The sequence below is a fragment of the Sebastes umbrosus genome, chromosome 11 (assembly GCF_015220745.1).
Source record: "Sebastes umbrosus isolate fSebUmb1 chromosome 11, fSebUmb1.pri, whole genome shotgun sequence".
Classification (NCBI taxonomy): Eukaryota; Metazoa; Chordata; class Actinopteri; order Perciformes; family Sebastidae; genus Sebastes; species Sebastes umbrosus.
The window spans coordinates 25,302,338-25,308,758 of NC_051279.1; positions in this window are offsets into that span (position 1 = coordinate 25,302,338).

The window sequence follows — 6,421 nt, forward strand, 5'->3', positions numbered from 1 at the left end:
CTTTAATTCACTGAACAAAAGAAGACCTTCTCAAATGTACAAGAATTTTGACTTAATAAATCTAAAAGTCTAAAACTTTAAGAATATTTGATTTAAATCTGGAACTATCTGATCAGAGAATGAGTCCACAACAGAGAACGGTTGGTTTGTGGGTTGGCTGGTGGGTGGGTGGTTGACTGGTTGGTTGGTTGGTTGGTTGGTTGGTTGACTGGTTGGTTGGTGAGTGGTTGGTTGGTTTGTTTGTTGGTTAGTTGGTTGGTTGGTGATTGGTTGGTTGGTTGGTGATTGGTTGGTTGGTTGGTTGGTTGGTATTCATGCTGTTAGTGTCCCGCTGTGTTCACGTTTGCTGCTAGAGGAAACTTCCTCAATAAAACAGACTGTTTCTACTTTATCTCTGCTGTTTGTTCAGGTCATTTACACGTTGAGTTAAAATAAGTGCTGCGTATCATTTAAAAAATGACGATACCGGTACCCTTAAAGTGATACCGATACCAATAGAGTACTTCATTTGATACCCTTTCTTTTCTATTTCATTTGATACCCATCATGTGAATGGAAGCTCTCAGTTGTGTAAAATGCTGCCACCACCTGAATTTGTATCAGACGCCACAGGCGTGTAGTACAGCCATACTTCTGAAGGTTTTGGTGGCATCTCGGCACGCTGAACTACCAACTCCGTCAAATACACCTCAATTGTCTTCATATATCACATATATCAGACTGTAATGGTTGTAGCTGCTGCAGTAGTGGGCCAATGACAAGTCGCATTAAATCGAAGAACGCTTGCGGTGATTGGCTGCAATCAAAACACTTAACAGTCATTATAAACTAGGGATGTCCATAATTAACCCTCAACCGACATTAAAGGGACTGTTTGTAACTTCTTACACGTATAAATCACCAGGGTCGGTGTCCCATGCATGCTCGCATATGCAAGCTCGCGTGCGGCTATGCTGTTCGGACTCAGACTCCAACACAAACTACACTGAAGCACCAAAACCGCAAAGTAATATCTAGTTAAGCCCGTCTGTTAAACGGTGTTGGCCGCGGTCATAGTACGCGGGGAGACCGTAGCTTTGGTCTCCAGGGCCGGAGTCTCTGCTGTACTCTGCTCCTCTGCCTGCTTGCCTTCACTCAGCTTGCTCCACTCTCATGTGCATGCGCACACACTACACACTGCAGGAGACTTCGTAGCTCTGAGAATATCTAGTGATTGTAGAGTGGACGTTTGTGCAGAAATAAATGCTGCAGCTCCTCCAGACCAACAGAGGTTTCCCGTGTCTTGTGAAGTGACGGGGCTCCGCAGCCAGAAACGTTATCGTCTCCGACCGGGTGCCGGTGTCTCCCCTGTTCCCTCTGGTCGCAGTAGGGAGGCTGAAGCAGGAAAAGCCAACACTAGGATCAGCATTGATTCATGGAGAGACCTTTGTCTGGTCAGCTAACATTACTGCCAAGCAGGTGAAATATAGAGTGATATTGTGGTTTTAGCTGACATGTGTCGCCTCACTGTTTTGAGCGATGCTCGTTCATGTCTATTTAGAGCGAGCAAGCGCGAGCCCGACGCTGACTTTCGTTGACTACACGGCCACAAGTGTTGCTATTAACAAGCAATTATGATTCTTACAAACAGTCCCCTTAATGCTATTGGTTTAAAGAAATATTTATAATTATTAGAAAAGCTGGTCCACCTTAAGAGGCGGAGCCGGAGTTGCAGGTTACAGAAAGTCTGCTCCGGTCTCTCTGGCTCGCTTGAACGGAGCGGAGGAGTTGTAGCCTCGTAGCATTTATCCACCGACTAATAAACTGTACACACACTGTCTGCTACACCTCCGTTCAAAGATATAACACCAACAACAACCTCACACTCACCACCAACACATGGTCTGTTGGAAACTCGCACGTAGCACAAATTCACACACTTTAGTTGACCACTCGCTAAAGTCATGCAGGGCAGACACACAGCTGACAACCTGCTGAACTAAACTAACTAAACTAAACTAAACTCAGTGTGCGGTGGAGACTTCTACTGGGAAAGTGGCTGCATGTCCGCTGAGCTGCTATGTTAACTATTCTGTTAAGTGCATTACTGCCTCCTGTGGACTATCTGTCTAGCTTTGCTCTGACACGTAATTGTGAGGACAGAATAGTAAAAGGACAATTACACAGCGGGTAAAAACCACGGGAATTACACTGTAATCAGCACACTGCATCCAAAGCTCTTCGAAGCAGCACCAAGTGGACAGACACATCATGGAGACCAACTCACAAGTCTCAAAGTCATCCGGAAGATCAAGCAGGTCTTCAGCCAGTGCAGCAGCAACCAAGGCAAGAGCTAAAGCGGAGGCAGCTCGTGTACAGGTCTCATACGCTGCAAAAGAGGCAGCTATGATGAGAGAAAAAGCTCATCTTGAGGCAGAGCATCAGAAAACCTTGGCTGAGACAGCACGGCGTAAAGCAGAGGTGGAAGCCAGTCTATGCTACAAAAAGAGAGGTGTGCCACAGCAGCCTCAGCTGAAGCAGCAGTCTACGAAGCAGCGGTTGAAGTGGAAGAGAGACCTCTCGGAGACTTAACCCAGATCGCTCATGAGGATCCTGCTCAGCGTACCAGCGAGTATGTGCAGACCCATTCCTTAGCACCACACGCCCAGCAACAAGCTCCAGTCTTACAGCAACCGCCTGTCAAACCCACACAAACAGAGACCCCTCAGCAAAATACAGCTCAGAGCGGGCCACCTGCAAGGGCAGAGAATGTTCTGTCAAAGTTGTATATTAAAGACGAGCTAGTAAACAACATGCAAAGAGCAGACGAGCCAGTAGATGATGCACGAAGAGCATACTACCCTTGTTATTCCCCTCCACCGATGTCTCACACACCCAGCCTTAGGGGCTATGCATGTGAAATACCACAAATGACTGACTTGGCAAAATACCTGGTCAGGAGAGAAATAGTGAGTTCTGGACTGTTAAAATTTGACGACCGCCCGGAAAACTACTGGGCATGGAAGACCTCTTTCCAAGCTGTTGCCAGAGAGCTCAATCTAATAGCCAGAGAGGAGCTCGACCTACTCACTAAGTGGCTCGGCCCAGAATCATCTTTACAAGCTCTGCGAATCAGGTCAGTTCATGTGCACAATCCAACAGCAGGTGTAAACATGATTTGGCAGCGTTTAGAAGACAGTTACGGCTGCCCTGAGATTGAACATGCCCTGCTACAGAAGCTGGAGGATTTTCCCAGAATCTCTAACAAGGATGGCCAGAAGCTCAGAGAACTAGGAGACATACTTCTGGAGGTAGAGTCAGCAAAGGCAGGCGGGCACCTACCTGGCCTTGCATATCTTGACACTGCTAGAGGAGTCAATCCTATAGTGGAAAAGCTTCCATACGGACTGCAGGAACGCTGGATCTCTCAAGGCTCCAACTACAAAGATGAACACCGTGTTTCTTTTCCACCATTCAGTTTCTTCGTGAAATTTATATGCAGCCAAGCAAAGACCAGGAATGATCCAAGTTTCGTGTTTTCCACATCCAGCAGCTTGAACCATTCTAAGCCTGAGAAACCTGAAAGGTTCAGTAATCGGACACCAGTGTCGGTGAGAAAAACTGAAGTGTCAGCCCCACCTCCAGCTTCACAGGGCTACACACCTGCAAAGAAAGCAGATGATCCAAGCAATCAGTGCCCTATCCACAACAAGCCACATCCTTTAGCAAAGTGCCGTGGATTCAGAGGCAAGCATTTGGACGAAAGGAAAGCTTATCTGAAGGAAATGTTCATCTGCTTCCGGTGTTGTGCATCTACAAAGCACATTGCTAAAGACTGTAAGGCAGCTGTGAAGTGCAAGGAGTGTAATATTGACAAGCACATCTCCGCATTACACCCAGGTCCAGCTCCCTGGTCAGTGGGGACCTTTGTAACGGAGCAAGAGCATGGCGGGGAGCGAGACATCGGTTCGTCGCCTGAAGTCACATCTATGTGCACCGAAATCTGTGGCAAGACCCTTGGGCCCAGATCATGTGTTAAAATCTGCTTAGTCCACGTCTACCCTGCTAACCGTCCTGACAAAGCTGAGAGAATGTACGCAGTGTTAGACGACCAAAGCAACCGGTCACTGGTGAAGTCGGAGTTTTTCAACCTGTTTGGCATCACTGGAGATTCATCCTCGTACACTCTGAAGACATGCTCAGGCATAAAGGAGACAGCAGGAAGGAAAGTCAGCAACTTCATTGTTGCATTACTCAATGGGAAAACCAAGGTTGCACTCCCCCCTCTTCTAGAGTGCAATACGATGCCAGATGACAGATCTGAAATTCCCACTCCTGACATCACACAGTACTTCCCTCATCTCGCACCAGTAGCAGACAAAATTCCTCCACTTGACCCCAGGGCTCCAATCCTTCTGTTGCCAGGGCGGGACATTCTGAGTGTCCACAAAGTACGCGAGCAGTACAATGGTCTACATAACACACCATACGCGCAGCGATTGGATTTAGGCTGGGTAATTGTGGGTGAGGTCTCCCTCGGAGGAGCTCACAAGCCAACCAACGTGAATGTCTACAGGACAAATGTGCTGCAAAATGGACGCACCTCATTTGTCATGCCCTGTAATGGAACAACCCATGTGAAGGAGAAATTCAGTGCTCCTATACAGCAACATCATTCGAACCCTCCTTTCTGTTCAGAGAAAGAGGTCTCCCACCAAAGTCCTCTCAAGAAACTTGATTCCTTTATTGATGACAAAGGGTTGATGAGAGTTGGGGGTCGCTTGCAGTCAGCTGAACTGTCAGAACTGGAAAAACACCCTCTGATAATCCCAGCGAACCACCATGTAGCCACTCTACTAGTCAGGCATTACCACAACCAAGTCGTGCACCAAGGCCGTAAGTTCACTGAAGGCGCATTGCTCACAGCAGGACACCGGGTCGTTGGAGGCAAGAGGCTCATTTCCAGTGTAGTCCACAAATTTGTCACTTGCAGCAAACTAAGAGGACGGCTAAAGGAACAAAAAATGTCCTACTTACCTGCAGACAGAGTCTCTGTGGATCCACCCTTCACCAATGTCGGCCTATATGTGTTTGGGCCGTGGAGTGTCACATCCCACCGCACTAGGGGGAATAGTGCTGAAAGCAAAAGATGGGCTGTGATGTTTACTTGCCTGAGCACACGAGCGGTTCATCTGGAGGTTGTGGAGTCAATGTCGACTTCCAGCTTTGTCAATGCCTTGCGTCGATTCCTGTCAATCAGAGGACCAGTCAAGCACCTACGGTCAGACCGAGGCACAAACTTTGTTGGGGCCTGCAAAGAACTCAGAATCAATGTCAGTGACCCAGAGATCAAAACATACTTACTGGACCAAGGCTGCACTTGGACTTTCAATGCACCGCATTCATCTCACATGGGAGGTGTGTGGGAGAGAATGATTGGTGTTGTTCGTCGCATTCTTGACGGTCTCCTGCTGAAAACCTCAACCACTCGCCTTACACACGAGGTGTTGACCACTCTTCTGGCTGAAGTCATGGCCATAGTGAACAACAGACCTTTGGTTCCTGTTTCAACTGACCCTGAATCGCTTGAAGTTCTCTCACCTGCAATGCTTCTGACCCAGAAAGCCAGCGTTGTGCCAGCACCTCCCGGTGACTTTGAGCTCAAAGACCTCTACAAAAGCCAGTGGAGACAGGTACAAAGTCTCACAGACTGTTTCTGGAAGAAATGGAGGCAAGAGTATCTTGCAACGTTGCAGACAAGGCGGAAGTGGAAAGGCGAGAGACCCAACATTCAAGAAGGTGATGTCGTCTTACTCAAGGACTGTCAGGTGAAGCGTAATGAGTGGCCTGTCGGGCTTGTAGTCCAGGCCATACCTAGTGCCGACAACAAGGTGCGGAAAGTCGAAGTCAGGATTATGAAACAAGGAACTGCCAAAACATACCTCAGACCTGTTACAGAGGTCATTGTGCTCTTGTCTGAGAATAGACAGAAGGACTAAATGATAGTGGCATACTTGTTAATATACCAGGAGGGGAGTATTCTGTTAAGTGCATTACTGCCTCCTGTGGACGTTTAAGGTAGTGAGTGTTTTTTCTAAGTTTCACTTTCGATTCTCCATTTGATTTTCAGTTGAACAAAGAGCAGCCCACAGTATGCATGCAAAAGCAGTTCTCTCCCTTCATTTGAGCCTTGGAGTATATATGTCTGTAAGTAAAGATGTGAATCATTGTTAGATAGACTGTTTTGATAAAGAAATAGTCCTGTGGAAGGAAAATGTTATTTGATTGATTGTTATGAATCTACTTTAGTCTACACATGTGTGTATGCTCACTTTTCAGATTGCTAGCTAACCAAGGGAGATTTCAATGGAGGTCTAAGCTAATAACTGTACAACTTGTAAACTAACCTAAGTTACTTACCTGGTGGATATGTATGTTAAGT